Genomic DNA, 18328 nt, shown 5'->3' with positions numbered 1-18328 from the left:
GAAAAATCCCAACATACATTTAACAAATATTTGAGCCAGGCTACGTCTTAATATAATGGGAGCATCCTCTGTCCTTTGGCTCTGAGTTAACAGAACAAACTGTGTTTTTTTGGAAGAAAGAGGCAGAAGGTGATAACAGCAACCAAAACACCTTTCTCTTTAGTAATTAATTCAAGGTTCTCTCAAGCAGGAAAGGTATTTAATGAATGGAATGAATTTATGTTAGAGAAAATTTATAATGGAGGGAAAACAAAAAAAAAGAAATTAAGAAAGGATGTAAGTAAATGTAAGCAAAACAACATAAGAGCAAATCTGCTTTAGAAAAAAATATAAAGAATTGGAGAAAATAAAATAAAAATAAATAACTAAATAAAACAACCTGATTTTAAATCTTGTCTAAGAGTTGGAACTCAGAGTTTTTCAAGGTCAAATATCACTTCAGTGAGGAAAGATATTTCCCAAGTATGTTTAATTAACCTAAACAGCTGACATAGTCAAAGCTTTCCTCTGTTTAAACAGAATATATTCACTTTAGTAGAGAAGCTAAAATGGCAGAATGCAAATAAAAAGACAAATCTTTTTGTTTCCAGGACCAAAGCAAGTAAGACGTGTTTGGAAAGAACAGAGAAATCTTAAGATTACTGGAGACCCCAGCAACATTTAGCTGTGTATCTCTCCTTTCCATAAGATGCTCTTTTGATTAAAAATCTCCTTTCTGTGTTTACAGTAAATATGAAACATTGATGTAATCAGCACTTATCAATCTACAAACTCCAAGACGCATTTAAGAATTATGTTATGAATTAGAAACTGGTTGGACAAAATAGAGAAAGTGAATATATAGTTTTCTGTTGCTGGACATATACCCTCATTTTGGCCCTGTTATAAAACTAGCAATATTTGCCATTTTAAGACTGAAAAAAAGAAAGTTCATCAACCTTAATTTTTTTTACTTCAAATACACTAAAAAACATAAAAGTGATCTTCAGAATTATGAAAATAATGTCTACTAAAAATAGAAATAGAAGAAAAAGAGAAGGGAGAAGAAAAGAAGGAAGAGAGAATGAGGGGGAGGGAGATTATTCTTAGGGAATTTGGGATTGCAGTCATTTTTCCCTCAATTTCTGAATTATTTTCATGGTGTAAAATATGAAGACATATAATCAAATATTGATAGTGTTTGATTGCATATATGGTATGTGTATTTAAATCATATAAAACTGTCATCTATTGTACTTTAAAGGTGATCACATATTAGCAACGTCTCATAACTGTACCCAATTTAAACTTTTTCTCACTAAAAGTAAGTCACATATTCAAGTTATACAATAATTACACAATCTTGAATTCAGTTGTGATTCTTTTAGCATTATTGACTAAATATATATCTAAATAGAATTATTTCGTTTTATACCTTCTCCTACATTTATCAAATATTGGTCTCGGACTGTGATTATTTTTCTGTAAATCAATGCTATAATCTTCTTGTTTTTTGGCTATACATTTCTCCCCCACAAAACTTTAGTAATTGAGCTTTAAATTAAAAAAGAAAACGTGATGCATTCTGAGAATTTAGAAAAGTCAGTATGTTGGGTTTTTTTTGTTTGTTTGTTTTTGTTTTGTTTTTTTTCTCAAAAAGCCTAACAAAACTGTATTTGAAGCTATCAACAAACTCAGCATTCTTGGAAGTCATATTTGATCTACATCAGCCTCAATTATAAAATAAAAACAGAATATATCTAGCAGAGTTATTGTCAGAATTAAATTGTTTTCTATATACCTGGCAAGTAGTGAGGTCTAATAATGCAGGAATAGCTTATTTACCTTATAACAGTTCTATTTTATTTATTAGAACATAAAAACATTTTCCTTTATTATCAGTCTGTGTAATTTGGATCAGTCAACAGAGAAGTAACAATTATTTTAAATGTGCTATTTTACTTATGAAGATATGTTTGCTTTTTTTTCTTTTTTTGCTTTATAGTGTTTTTGTTTTGTTTTGTATCCTGTTTTTTTTTTTTTTTTCAATTTTCAAGAATGACATGAAAATACTTCAAAATGGCAGTCTTTCTCCAGAAAGCCTGCTAGCTGTGTAATTTCAGAATTGGTGGTAGGTGAAGAATCTTTTAGCTTATTTATTGTGGAGATACAAATTCTAAAGGTCTGACCAGGCTCATGAGCTGCAGGGGATGTTCCCTAGTCAGAATCCTGGCAAAGCGGCCTCACTCATGTTAGACTCTTACAGTCTAATTTTGTTTTATTACTTCCATCCACATCCTCAAATGAAACCAAAACAAAACAAACAAAAACAAACCTTGAATGAAATGACACTTCAATACTCCAAAGGCCAAAATGTCAAAAAAGAAAAAAAGAAAAAGTTTTCCTGTACTGTTTATGGGAACAGATAAGTAAGGCAAGGTAACTTATGTGTTCAAGAATGTAAAAAGCAAAAAAGTCAGAAATGAATTGAGAATTCTTAACCTATTGACACGATCTCTCTCTCAAACACAGCATGAATATTGGGCTACATCAAAGGTTCCTCCTCACCCCCATCTGGGTGTTCCAATAGAAAACATGTTATAAATTCTAGTTTTGCTCCGGCCTATTTGTGTAGCCTGATTAGAGGGCCTCTACGTCCAGGGTAAGAGCTTCAGAATCCTGCATGTTCTTACTCATGCTTTGCTTTGATCACTCGGTCTTGCTTTGCTTCTTCATTCCATCCTCCTACCCAGACATTATTCTTCCTTTCTAGCCCCCTTGAATTGCCTTTCCACTTCCTCGGTTTGAGGTCTGAAAATAGGGGCAGCTCTGGTGGCTCCCAGGTCTTTGTGGGGTATGTCTCTTTCTTGTGCACTATGGTGCAGCTCACACAGACAAGGGATTAAGCCCACAGGTGATTCTAGTCAAGGTACTATAATTGAGTCTTGAATGCATTTTAATGGAGAGCATATAATATAGTAGGAAGACACAGACTTTGAAATAAACACACGTGGGTTCAAATGTCAGTTTGCCACCTCCTAGTTTTAGTTTGTGTGATCTTAGTAAAATTAACCTTCTGAGCTTTTGTTGCCCGAGAAACTGTGGCTCACAGGATGTCGTCAAGCTTAAAAGAGAGAATATGAATAAAACATTTAACAGTACAGGCAAGTAGCAGTTCTTTGCATATGTGTCAACCCTTCTTCTTGCCTTTCCATCCCAGAGAAAAAAAAAAACAAACCCTGGCAAGTCTGATATTCAGAATCTCACATCTTATTTCCTGGGATCCCTATTATTTCTAGTATATTATTGTTTTTACACTCCACTTGAAAGTCAAACTATTCACTTTGGCCCACTTCTGAATTTTCTAGGAACTAGGTCCTTTTCTCCTCTTTTTAATTCCTTTCTGTTCTAACGTCAGAGAAAATCACTTATGCCCTCCTGAGGTCTGATCATGGGAATGCTCTGGCCAGTCTTTCCCTTGATAATGACAGGTTGCCCTTGGTTAAGACTTTCACCTTCATCAGATTTTTCCAAGGCAGATTTTTCACCCAGTTCTGTGTTTCCTGAATGCTTACTTTCTTCCTTCTTCAGTTCCTGATCAAGGCTTTTTATTCATGATCTCGCCATTCCTGCAACATACATTTAATCACTTGCAACACGCCCCTGGTCTAATTTATCTCCTAAACTGAGATCAAAATTTTCACCCTTACACTCATACAAACAACACTCAGAAAGCTCCTTAGTCTTTAAAGGCCTTGACATGAGTAGCTGACCTGGTGCAGACTGGACCAGACAGAGCGTGCTCCCATCTCTCAGCATTCCACCCATCCCAGAAGGAAGTCACCATCCCCAAGTAGTGGTAGAAATACTAACAAGTGATAGTACAACAACAAAAACAAACAAATAAAAAAATAGCACTTGATCAAGGGTTATCTCTCACTGAAATTGTCTTAAACTTTTAAAGCTAACTAGCATGTATTGAAGATTTTCTTTGTGCCAAGTATTAGACTTCACAATCCTCCAAACTTTAAAATCTAATCCAGGTTTTGAAATCATACACAATACTTTTATTGTGGGAGACACTGGAAAAAATTATTGGTATGGATTGGTTTCTAACATTATGTACTGAGAGCAATAACAACTCTGGACCTGGCAATAGAGTATGGAAGAAATCAAACTAAAAAAAATAATAATAAAGTGCTATCTTTGAGTGTTATTTTGGTGAAACTGCTAACAGATGTTTTCCCTCTTGTCCATAGTGGAAAGAAAAAAAAAATTCTTATTCTGGATTTAAATCCATTTTCACCTGAATGAAGAGTGAAGCTCTCCCAAGTTTAAGTTCATTATTCTATTGTTGCTTGTCTGTGTGGGCCTGAAGGGCACCAACTTGACTTAAGTCAGCTCTATTATTACTGTTTAAATTCCCTCCCCACCCTCCTCTCCAACCACTGACTGTGTCAAAGAAAGCTACTGCTGTCACAAAACAAGGAGTCCTCACTGTTGTGACATTTCATTTATCTGGGCAGCAGCATGCTTGAAAGGCGACCGTCTAGTGCTAAGTAAAGTATGGAAGACAATCAAATGCAGTTAAGCAAACCAGTGTTGACATATTAAATCATGCTTGAACCAAAAGAGCAAAAACAGATGACACACAAAACCTTCTAAAGAGAATTTTAAATAAATAAATAATACAGGTCAGTCTGGTTCTAAAAACAGCTTTCAGCATTGGAAAATATTGTGAATAAGTGAATATTGCGAAATCATTCAGAAGACCTAATAACTATGTTGCTTTCAGATTGCGAGGATTAAAACTAGTTAGTTTGGGAAAAGGAAGCATGAGGGAAACACTGGGAAACTGGTGAAATCACATCACATGACTTTCCCAATCCATAAAATGAAGAATATAATTTTAATAGTCCCTTTTTTTGTTTGTTTTAGAAATGTCTTAATGGAATCCTTTAAAAGTGCTTTGAATGCATCAGAGGAAAACCCTTATGCATATGGAGTAGTGTATTATTATTCTCCTTTACAATCACACAGCAGGAACTTTCCAGCATTCATTCTCCAAGCCTGATTCCTGCTAACAATTCCATCAAAGAAATGGAGTTATCCATCAGTCAAATTATCATTTGCTCTAATTGTTACTTCCCCCAAACTGTGGCTCTTCTTTCTTTCCTTTTCTTTTTCTTTTTTAAACTACACCTCAACAGCACTCAAATGAGCAGAATATCTCCAAGCTCAGAAAAGTTCAAAGCATATCAACAAATCCCTTTGGTTCTTATAGATGAAACCCTACTGGTCAGCTTTAAATGTAGACAAGGCATTTAAACACCACACAGAATCAAACACTGGAAGATAAGATGTAGTCCACAGCCGGGACTAGAAATAAGAAAGGATACAAAAGCATTTTCAAATAAAGAAAACCAGTTACGAGACCATGGATAGCTTAGAATTCACTTTTTTTATAGTTATTGCTAATAATACACTTTCTAGAAGGAACTATGCCAGGGTTAGTGAGTCCGTGCCTTTCTGCTTTACAATAATTGTCATGTTGTTCTGGACTAATGTATAGGTTAAATTTAAAAGCAGTAAATTACACAATTTCAGGAAAAGGCATACTTTTCTATGAGCAGCATAAACTAGATATATAAGATCAGTTAGGCAGATACATAGATAATAGACAGATGATGGATAGATACAAATTAAGCTACACTTGTTATTAGATAGTTTTCTATGCAACCCTTGAAAGTGATTAAGCATGTTTTTCAAAGCTAAAGGAGGTGCATTAAATAAATCCGTACAGATGAAGCACAAAACATTTAACATATAAATCCTAATATGGGTTTAAGAAGTTTTTATTCAGATTTATCATTGATGCTATATGCCATTACAAACTACAAATCAATCATTGTGATTAAGTGTAGTTATACACTGTACAAAGGACAAAAAAGAACAAAAAGTCTGAAGTTATATCAAAGATTCATGTCCTAAATCTAAAATATGGTGACTGTGTGACATTGACACGTTAATCTCTACCTCCCCATCAAACCCAGACCTCATTTTCCTTATTAGTTTACTGACCATCATAAAAGTTACAACTCATATGTTATATTTTTATTAATGAAATATGGTGTGCTAAAAAATACATTATTTTCCCCTAAAATTAAATATTTTGTTTTGTTTCTGCATGGAAGGATTACTGCATTTTACGTATACTGCTGGAATAGAGAACTTATGAAATATATCAAGATTTTCATCTGTATTATATTATATTTCCAGTTTTTTGTACTGTGCAGAAGTACAATTAATCTTACTGTAGTAAACAATAGTAACATAAAACCTCTAAACTCATATCTTTTGCTTTCTTTTATACAAATGACATGATTTAATTATAATAACTGCATTGGCTAATAAAATAAAATTTAATTTTGAGGTACCATTTTGGATACTTTGTGCTAAAATTATTTTAAACAAAACAGTTTATCTATAAGTTTTGTTCCCAATTACCCCAAAATATTTCTTTTCTACTTCTTTCTCAAAGCCAAGATTTCTTTTTATGTAAATTAATTTTCAGAATTTTTTTTTTTTTGGTAAATATTGAGAGATTGTGATCAGAGAAGACAAAAAGAACATAAAGAAATAGAGGGATTTTTATCCCCTAAGTCTTGTAAATTATTTTGAATTCTAATGCCACTTGCAGAAAAAGGAAAATAAAAATTATATCTTTTCCTCTGTTCATTATAATGTTAAAATGACAATGCTTATTAATAAAAGATATGTAAAAGAGTTACTTTATTTGCCAAACATTTCAGACAGTTTTAACTACTATTTTTTCCAGATATTAACTGTTTAGTAAAATAACATGATTGTTGAATAAAACATAAATGAAATGTACCTTTGGAAAAAAGTCTTAATTTTTGACATAATATATACCTTTAAATTTAGTATGGGGGAGGTTCAAATGAGAGAATTACATATCATTCACTAATTTTATCTTTTATAGGTCCACAACAATTTTTTGAAATTGAAAGTTTTACATTTCAGGATTGTTTACTTAGGGGACTATAAAGTTTAGAATGTATTAGTTCACAGAAAGCTTCCAGTTCTAACCAAGTGAATGTCTAAGAAAACGTAGAAATGCTCTAACTACAAACACCCAGCAATGCTGGATTAAATAGAATAAATTTTGGGATTCTTTGCTTATGTTTTCTTAAATGCAAGGAAATTAGAAGAAAATTAATAAATTAAAAATGTCTGTGAAGGGCAATCCACAGGGGGAAGAAACAAAGAGAAACCTAAAGCCTGGCATGCTCAGTGCCAGAGCTGACCCTCAGCTGCCCTGCAGGCCAGCTTGAGGATGCTGTAGGAAACTGGGCAACTTGAATTTTAATGTCACAGGATCCAGGACAAAATGCCACAGTGTGGATCCCTTCGGAGAGCCTGAAACCTTGAAGAGTTGGCTCCACCCTCAAGAGGACACTGAGTAAAAACATCTGCTCATTCTTTTACTCAGGAGCACACAGAAGCTTGTGTCTGAGTGACCTCTTGATGGGGAGAAGAAATCACATTATTCAAGAATCAAAATCAGTGTCCTTCCCTGGGTGAGGTTTTGGAGTACAAATTAATATGAGCCACCAAAAGCCAAAGAGCATTAATCTCAAATATTACAACACTTCTCAACCTTGGCTGCACATTACAATCAACTGGGCAACTTTTAAAAAGTGATGATGCTCTGGCCAGCTGCATACATACAACAGAATAAAAATTTCTCTTCCTGTGTCCAACAACAACTTTGTTTAAAATGATCACATTGTACTGCAAATGTTGGGAACAGAAGGATTAGGTAAAATTTGATCCCAATAATACATATCAGTAGGAGGAAATGCTAAATTATGTGAGGACTCCTACAAGTCAATAAAAGACAAACATACCAATAAGGATCAAATAAACAAACATGAAATTCATAAATTGGAGTGATTAGAACATAAGTGCAATTTGTACATTTTTCTCTATTTTTCTGTTGCTTGATTTTTCCGCTAGTGTAACAAATATTATCGATTTATGTTAATGGTAGAAAGAACTGATAGTAAAACGTGATTCCTAAGTCAAGATGCAATTAGAAGAAATTAAAAGAGAAATCAATATTATTAGATCTAATACTGTCAAAAGTTATATAATTACAATCTACATGATAAAACTATATTAAGAAACATCTTGAGGGGGAGATAAATGTACAATTAATGCATAATAGGTCTAAAACAACATAGTTCAATATTTTCACATATTTGAGGGTACTTCAAGATCGTGAAAAAATATAATTGAAAGATAACAGGAATCTTTCCATGAACTTTTAGAAGTACCATCATATGGAAAGGGATTAGGATAAATATATACCTGTTCTACCTGTTCTTGGCCTTATGTAGAGTATTAGTCCATTCCTGTTGCTTACAACAAAAATACTTGAAACTGGGTGATTTATAAGAAAAACTAAATTTATCATTTACGTTTTTGGGGGCTCAGAAGTCCAAATTCCAAGGAACACAACTGATGGTGACAATAGTGACAAAGAGGTCTCACACTGCAATCCATTCACCAGGGCATGGTCCTGTAATCTAGTCACCTTTTCAGGGCTCCACCTTTCAATTACCATAATAGGTTTTTCCACCCTCAACAGTTACAGTGGTGATTAAGCTTCAGTGAGGTTACGGGGGACATCCAGTCTACAGCATTCCTCCCCTGACCGCCCAAAACTCATGTCCGTTTCTTATAAAAACACATTCACTTCACCTTCAAAGTCCTAACTTGTTTTAACTCAAAAGTCCCAAGTCTCTAAGTCCCATCAATGAATTCAAAACAAGTTATCTACTTGAAGATAGAATTGTGGGACAAATAAAGAGTACATATTCTCATTCAAAAAGGGAGAAATGGGCCAAAAGAAAGAGGTAACAGGTCCTAAGCAAATCCAAAACCCAGAAGAGCACGCATTAAATTTCAAAGCTGGCAAATCACATACCTTGACTCCATGTTCATTGTCCTCTGCATGCTGGTGTCAGGGGTGAGTCCCCAAGGCCTTGGGCAGCTACACTCCTATGGCTTTCCTGTTCTCAGGTGATGTTTTATCTCTCACGGGTGGGCATTGCACACTAGTAAATCTACAAATTTGGGGTGTCCATGGCAGTCCCGCTGTCACGGCTCCACTAGGCATGGCCTTAGTGGGTATTTTTCCTGGTGCAACTCTGACCACATGTTTCCGCTCAGCATTGCCCTAGTGAAGGCCATCTGCAGTGACCACGCCCCTGAGACAGATCTCTTCCTGGGCCCTCAGGCTTTTCCATACATCCTTTGAAATTGGGGTGGAGGCTCCCAAGCTTTCAGAACTCTGGCATTTTGCAAGCCTACAAGACTTAGGCTACAAGACTTTAGCCGTGTGGACACTGCCAAAGCTTCCAGCTTGTATTTTCCAAAGCTTCTAGTCCAGCCAAATCTGAGGCCAAGTTAGCCACAGCTGAAGCAGCCAAAGCAGTTGGGGGCTGGTGCTGGAAGCAGCTTCCCAAGGTGGCCCTGGGCAGTGAGCCTGTGAAGGGTGCCTCAAGTCTGTTCCTCAAGACCATTCTTTCTTCCTAGAATGGGCCTGAAATGGAAGAGTTGGCCCCAGAGGATTCTGCAATGCGTTCAAGGCCTTTTCCCACATCTCTTGATGTTCCTTTCCTTTTGTACTAATCTTCTTAGTATCATTGAATCTTTCTTCTAAAATTTTTCTCTGCTTCTCTACCACATGGCCAGGCTGCAAATTTTCCAAATCTTTACACTTTGCTTCCCTTTTAAATTCTGGCTTTATGTCATGCCTTTGCTTCCATAACTCAGAGTACGCTGTTACAAGTAACCATGCAGACTCCTTCATGCTTTGCTGCTTAGAAATTTATTCCAACAAATACTCTAATTCACAACTCCTGAGTTCCAAATTCCACAAAGTCCTAGGGCATGGACAGAATGCAGCCAACTTCCTTGCCAGTTCATAACAATGATGATCTTTACCCCACATTCCAATAAGTCCCTTCTCATGTACATCTGAGACCTCTTTTGAATTGTCTTTGCCATCCATATTTCTATCAGCATTCTTCTCACCACCACTTAAACAGTCTCTAAAATGTAGCAAACTTTCCCTTGTCTTTTTGTCTTCTGAGTCCTCCAAATGCCTCCAACCTTTGTCTAACTCCCAGTTCCAAAGCTCCATTCACATTTTCAAGTATTTGTTATAAGCAACACCTCACTTCTCTGGTACCAATTTTCTGTATTAGTTCATTTCTGTTGCTTATAACAAAATACCTGGAACTGGGTGATTTATAAGAAAAACTAAATTTACTGCTTATGGTTTGGGAGGCTCAGAAGTCCAAAGTGCAAGGAACACATCTGGTGGTAGCAACAGTGACACAGGTGTCTCACACTGCAAGATAGTAGAAACACAGAGAGACTAACCTCTCATGTGTTCTAATGTTAAAGCCCTTAGAACAATGCCCCTGACCACCATTTTAAATCCATTCACTAGGGCACGGTCCTACAATCTAATCACCTCTTCAGGGCTTCACTTTTCAGTTACCATAATAGGATTTCCCACCCTCAACAGTTACAGTGGTGATTAAGCTTCAGTGAAGTTAGGGGAGCATCCAGTATACAGCCTGTAGCTGGGGACTCTTAGTTCCTAATTTATCTGTACCCCAGTTTCCAAATCTGTAAAACGAAGAAAAGAGTACTCCAAGAGTCCTTTATATCAGTGCTTCTCAAACCTGAATGTACTTAAAGAACACTAAAGGATCCTGCTAAAATGTAGACTCTGATTCAGTTTCTTCTGAGGCAGGGTCTGAGAATTCTTCATTTGTAAAAAAATTCCCAGATGATGTCAATGATGTTGGTTCATGTACAATATCCAAGAAGGCAGACAGTATGTGCATTTACACATACACTTTACGGGAACATGTTATAATATTTAACATTTCACAGAGGAGGAAAGTATGGCTCAATCTGGTTTTGTAATTTGGCCACATCCACCAAGTAGAAGAGTAAGATTTGAACTAAAACCTGTATCAACTTAATATACTGCACACACAAATGTCTCCTGATGCTATTCACAGGTCAATTTTAATATCTGAAGTCTATTTAATGATTTTATGCGAGTTTTGACTACTTGCTTTGTTGCTCATCATTTGCATTCGTTTTTTGAACATTTAGTTCTCAGGAATCTGAGAGTTGACACTGAAATCTTTGCCAAATCACAATGAGTTTTCAGCACTGCACTGAATTTTTCCGTACATGAAACTTTTCCCATGAGAGCTATACTGATTTTTGTTATCAGATTTATATACTTATATAAGTACCTGTGCTGGTACATGAAAAATAAAAGAAGCAAACAATACAAAAGGACTATGTTTTGGTTTCCTAGCACATTTAAATGTCATGGATTTTAAATCAGTTTTCAGTATATCAATTAGATATGTAAGGTATTAAGATACGCAAAGATTTTTGTAAGATTGTTATCATTAAAATATTTTTCTGATAGTTATCTTTCTATAATAATTTATTACAATAAAAGGGGCTTAGCTTATCCAATGCATCTCATTTTAATAAATGTTTATTATTAAGAAATGCTTTGCACAAGTATGAGACATTTGGACATACAATAATCATTAATTCTGTATTCATATGATCATGATGAGCTCAAGTGCATTAATGTTAAAATTAATTTGCACAGTTACAATATGGAGCATGTCATTATCATAATAAAATATCCCAGAGATCTATCCAAAGTAAAAATTTACAAAGTAATTATTACTATTTCTGTAAAGATGAGTTATAGTGTTTATGTGTTATTTGTTCTAAACTAAAAGTTTATATAACCTCAAGACTTTCACTAGTACACGTTCTTCTATGAGTGAGGAAGTCAGAATGCAAACCAAGGTTAAAAGTTTGACCAGGAAGGATTATAACGTGTTTTGTTCTTCTACTTTCTTTCTTGTGCCGCCAGTCCTATTTTTCTATCCAGATACAGCAAAAGATTCACTAGTTACTAACCATTGTTGAACCAATGAAACACTAAGTTCTTAAAAATTAAAATAAAAAAATAAAAAAGGATTTCATACTTTCCATAGATGTAAAAATTTACAAATAGCCACCCACCAATATCACTCATAATTAAATTGGATTGTTTTACATTTGATATGCATGTATGTGACCCTAGATATTTATTAGGAACCCTCTATCTTTAAGATCGTAAAATATGTGTAAGAATAGGTTCTTTTAGCCAGTAAGTTCAGAAATTAGCAGGTTTTCCATTTCTCAGATTTTAACATACAAATATATATTTTTTAAATTAAACCTTTAGAAGGAAAACAGATATATACAAAATTAATATACTAAAATAAAGCTCTGCAGGGGAAGCTCTCTCTGCTTGCTATACTGTTCCCCATACTTTGTGCATGACTTTTTTCCATGTCTATGTTAAACATCACCTTTTCAGAAAAACATCTTCTTATTGTCCTATCTAAAACAGCATACTCCACCCCTAGGTACTCACACACTACCATTAGAAATTCTCATAAATTATAACTACAGATGTGATTCCATATGCATGTTTGTATGCATATATGTCTGCATTCCTAGGATACAGAAATTTTACCTGCAGGATCCAGAGTCTGCTACACTAATAACTTAAAGAACGAATGAAAATATCTAAGCAGATAGCAAATACTTCAGTTTTGCTGCATCTCTAGCAAAATCTTTATAAAAAGGTTCTATGACATTCACGTTATTTTTTTTATTTATCCCATGTAGGATTATCCTTTGATAAATAAAATTGCTAAAGAATATGCTATCTAGTTAGAGAAAACTAAAGTTTCTAACCCTGAGCTATCATCTATTTTATAATCGAAGGCACATAGTCCCGTAAATACATTTTTCAATGAGATATAAGAAATAGTTAATTTTTCATTGAATAAGTAGTGTGCTAGGAATTGTGCTAAAGTGATTTTCATGTAATATCTCACAAGATTGCTAGTGAGGTAGTTAGAGATGAGGAAAGCTAGGAACAGAGAGATTCAGTAACTTGCACAAGGATACAGTGCTGGTAAATGGCAGAGGTACGACCTGAATCCAGGCATCCTGACTCAGAATCTGCATTTAAACCACCAGAGTATGCTGCCTCTCACAAGTAGCATATTTCCCATTGTATTCAAGTTAAACTAGTCACATTTCAAAATGTACACGTCCTTCATTCCATAGAATTAAAACAAAAATTTTCACATTTATGAAGATAACCAGTCCATAAATGTATCTAAAAACATTTACCTTTAGTGGCTCATATGTTCATTTGGGAGAGGGAGAATTTTTGGATTAGTGGTTCTTAGTGGGAATGATTTTACCCCCAGAGCATATTTGGCAATATCTGAAGACATATTTTACTGTAAAAATGGAGGTGGGGTGTCCTCCTGCGTCTAGTGGATTGAGACAAATGAAGTTCTTGAGTATTCCGCAGTGAACAGGATAACATCTCCCAACCCCTGCCAACAAAAAAGTATCTGGCTCAAAATATCAATAGTGCCAGTATTTGAGAAATCTTCCCTTAGAAGAAACCAAAACCAAAACCAAATGCAGAGTATGCTATAAAACTTTAATAGAACTAATTCAAGTGTAGTAGGCCAGGGAGCAGTTCAAAAGAAAAAAAAATGTCACCTATTTTTATTATTCTCATATGTAGTACCTGCAAATGGGTGAATGACTTAATTGCCTTTGTGGCTTTTTTCAGCAGCAGAACACATACACACACACACACACTCACACACACGTGCACACACACCCCACTGATACTTTGTACTTCCATAATTGCTGTCCCAGGTTCAAATTCTGAAATTAAAATTAGTTTCCTTTTATTGCATATAATATACCAAATGGAACCAAAAGTTCTACCCCTTTGGTGTTTTTTCGGTAATGTGCCTAATTAAAAATAACTAGGCTCTCCAATGCATAATTACATGAACACCTAAAACACTATATTTCCAGCCAATTTTGTTCCAATCATAAATATGCACCAGAACTATGAATGATCGACACACTACACCCTGCTGTATCTGTACTGTTTCTGAATCAAGGCTTTTTCACGAGTCGGGTATTTTCACCACATTTTGCTTGCTGTGCAATCATCTCCCAGTTGGACAATTAATAAGTGCTTTTTCTCCATAGCACTTGATGTATAACCCCCCTTACCCTGTATTTTTGCATGCACTATATACCTTCTTCACACTGACTGGTTTTGGCAGTGACCCACAATCTAAATCTCTTTCCTCCATTTGATATAAGTGAAACTATAATTATCTAGGGCTAATTTCAAACTACTTCTTCATTCCAGTAGCAACTGATGAAGATTAGTGGTCTTGCCTTGCATTTGAGTAAGTCAACAACATAATCACAAGAGAACTCAGCAGGCAACATTTGATTCATGTGAACTCAATTACTTCTGTCAAACACATTCACTTCAATAAAAAGCAGCAACTTCCAAAATGGGCTTTTGCTAACCATTTTGTACTCAAAAAAAATTTCACATGACTCTTAAGTAAAATATATATATATTTATATATATAGCATGGATTTCATCAGAAATAATAATATATAACAAGTAGGGAAACATACTTGAATAAATGGATTGGGGACATTATTTGATTCTGAAAAAAACATTTCAAATAAATTTGTATACATAAAACAGTTTACTATTGAAATTTTTGGCATATTAGTAAGCCTTACAAAAATAAATATACACTATATTTTAAACTAATACAATAGACACCAGTGTATTTTGTTACTTCGTCAAAACCAGATTATTACGAGTCAGATAGTCTATTTCTCTTACACGAAGATAAATGAAAGGCAGTTGTATGAAGATGACAGATCACAAATTGCTAAATTTACCAGGACTCCTGTATCACTCATTGTCTTCTGGTAGAGGCCACATGTTAATGAGCAGCCTAGCATTCTGAACCTAAAGGTTTATTCTCTAACAAGCCTTGAGTCAACTCCACCATACCCTGCACATATAACAGGTTACATGGGCATGATCTGACAGCGACTACCCAGTCACCTTCCAGCACAGACTCAGCAAATATTAATATGTAGTAATGATTACAACAGATATATTCAAATTTTTGCTTCTTAATATAATTTTATCCTTACTTAAATCCTAACATAGTTTGGTTATCAAAGAAACTAAATACTTAGATGTCATTAGATAATAAGGCCATATTGTAATTATACATAAATATATAGTAATTTGGGTCCTATAATATTTACTAAGATGGCCCTTACAACAGTTTATAAATGGAGTACCAATCATAGATGATTTAATACCTGGAAGTTGAGAATTCAGCCTGTGAGACTTAGGACTAGGAAAAGATCAATTTAAAGGGCATATTTGTCTATTTTCAGACCAAGGAGATTTTCTACAGATAAAAACAAACAAAGTCAATCAACAAAACACAGTTTTTTTAAAAAACAGTATTCTTATGCCTTTGTACATTTCTTGACTCACTTTTGAATTCACTTTCCTTTTCTCTTGCCTTTTGATTTCTTTCCCATTCCTTGAGTTAACATGCATCACCCCTGCTGTCAAGGAGTACAAGGAGTATATAGTCTAATAGGGGTGGGCAGTATCATTAATCAAATAATAAATCAACGAATAGGTACAAAATCATAACTCTAAATGGTTTTATAAAGGAAAAATATGTGACTATTTATTTAAATGTAAGACTAGCCTAGAGAAATAATAGGAGCAAAACCATGCAGGGTTTTAGGCTTTTATAAAAACATTTTCTTAAAGGAATTTATTGAGGTGTATAAAGTGTGTATTTTGTGTGTGGTGGTGGGGGGAAGGTGAAACTGTGTGAAACAACAACAGATTTTCATATCTCTATAGGTAATACATACACACGGTTTGAAAATCAAAACTATATATAAAACCATTCATTATATTTAAAAACAAAGTTCCAACAAGGAATGCTTCTAAATAGAAGGAAAAAGGTAATAGAAGTGGATGATTTTAAGAGATAGTTGGGTGGTAAACTCTATAAATATTTTATAATGCATTGGAACTGGGTAGTGAGTAGGAAGGAGATTCAAGAATAGTAGACTTCTGGCCTATCAAGAAGGATAGTTCCAAATCATCAATATCCCCACTTACAGCACATCTGAGGATAGCACGTTAAGGTCATAGAATGAGTTAGAGTCATGGTGGCATTTTATATGCACACACATAGTTACACTTACATATACATATTATGAATACATATAAATATTTCAAGATATCTGCCATATTTTAATTGTCCAAAGCAAACCTTAAACATTTCTGTATTCATTCAATGAGTTAGTCATTCAATAAGTCATAAACATCTGAAATTCTTCCTACTTCCTCCTTTAGTGGCCACATACTATTTGTACATTGTAAAACACCAAGAGGCATTTTGCCTATACACTATATTGTGCAGAACACTCTCAGGCCTGGGTAGTCTATAGACTGCATGACATGTGCAGCCATTGATCCTACCACCACGGTGGGGTGATCAATGCACGAATTAAGACAGAGTCCATTTTAGTAAAGTTTTCTACAATGCAACCTCTCAGTTCATGCCACTGTCTCTCAATTAGGCCTCTACTCAATTATTAAGAGTGTGAGGAAAGAAGAAATGATACGTGTCAAATGCTTGCATAAAGAAACATTCTGTCAGAACACTACTCTTCCAAGACATGTTCATGGTAAATACCAGCAGAATGTTTCAATCTCATCAACAATCAAAATTTATCCTCTTAAAAATGCAGAGGCCTCTCATGCCCTCTGTAAGATTGCATGAAGACAAAGGTCACTGTGGTCTGAACTAGAGAAACTGCATATTCTATAAAATGATGTAAACAAGTAATCAAATAGAGGATTTGCTTTACAATACTAACAAACCATTTTTTAGAAATAATCAGTAAAATTCATATTTACAATATTTTAGACTGAAAAGTATTTAATGGATTGTATTTAACTCCTGCTTCTGATCCTACAGTTCCACATAAGTTCACCTTAAACCTTATTATGGCTGCTCAAAAAGAAAAGTTAAGATAATGTTAGTTGGAACCTACCTTTAAAACCAATCCTGAACAAACTATGATTCATTTCTCTGACAAACTTATAAGCATTTAAATTTCAGAAGCATAATTTCAATTTAACAAAACTTTCAGATACATATGAGTATGTGTGTGTGTGTGTGTGTGTGTGTATATGTACATATATACATATATACACAAATCAGATGTAGAGAGCTGTAGATTACATGGAAAAAAGAACCATAGAATTAATTGCAAATGGTATTGTAAGGATACAAGATAGGAACTAATGCTGAAAAAGGAAATTGAAGTACAGTGCAACGTATTTCCATAGAGAATTAATTAGCCAAAGCCATCATGATTTTCGGGTAATTTTCCTAGTTTTGTTTCCCTGTACCTATAATCAATCTACGGTCAAGCCTGGATAAAAAAGCAACTTTGAGTCCCATAATATAGTGGAGTTAGGAGAAAAATGCATCTGAAGCTACTAGGTGGGACTAAGAGACAGCTCAGCATTGGTTTTTCCCTAAGTTAATACACATTAATTCCCAATACCTATTTAGTACACACACATCATAGTAAAAACAAGTTCAGATTCATATGAACAAATAATTTTCTTTTAGCAAAATGTTTGTGTTCTTCCCCTTAAGCCGTTCTTTTTCACAAACTCATAGAGTACTATCATGTTCCAGAGAGCCATTGATAACTATCCAAGTTTAAAAGGGCAACTCACCACACTGGGAAAAATGAAGGCATTTTCAAATAAAGAGGGAAGTATGCATGATCAAGTTTCAATTTAAAAGAAAAATTAAAATGGAAAAAAATCTCCAAGTGCAAATTGCTTTGAAATGACCTTTTTGTATTTGCTCTATCTCTCAACAGTTATTTTTGTGGGACACTGCTTATTTTGCATATAAAATTGATCTGTATATTTTTTAAAGCATGCATGTCATAGCAACCATATATAACAACATAGTAAACTAAGTCTTGTCAGCTTACAAATGTTTTGCTGTGACATTCATATGGCTGAACTTATTTCTAAAAAGATTCTAGAAGGCAGTGAAAAGCATGCAAAAATAAGTCTCATTTAAGATTTTGCCTTTAAGTTTTATACAGCAAGTAAAGATTAGGAAACAACTTCTCAGAGAGAAAATAGCAATAGGAGACAATAATCATGCAAAGAAAGTTACTAATCCCTCAGTTTGGGTTGTTCAAAAATAAAACTTGT

General features: G+C 34.4%; 1 protein-coding gene across 5 annotated transcripts in view; it reads right to left on the bottom strand.

The window, feature by feature from the left end:
* EPHA5 (EPH receptor A5) overlaps positions 1–18328 on the bottom strand; it is a 340114-nt gene that overhangs the window by 253159 nt on the left and 68627 nt on the right. The gene's annotated exons all lie outside the window — the stretch shown is intronic.

The sequence above is a fragment of the Galeopterus variegatus genome, unplaced genomic scaffold, assembly GCF_000696425.1.
Source record: "Galeopterus variegatus unplaced genomic scaffold, G_variegatus-3.0.2 Scaffold39, whole genome shotgun sequence".
NCBI lineage: Eukaryota > Metazoa > Chordata > Mammalia > Dermoptera > Cynocephalidae > Galeopterus > Galeopterus variegatus.
The sequence above is the reverse complement of the archived record's forward strand: the minus strand, read 5'-3'. Positions and strand labels throughout refer to the sequence as shown.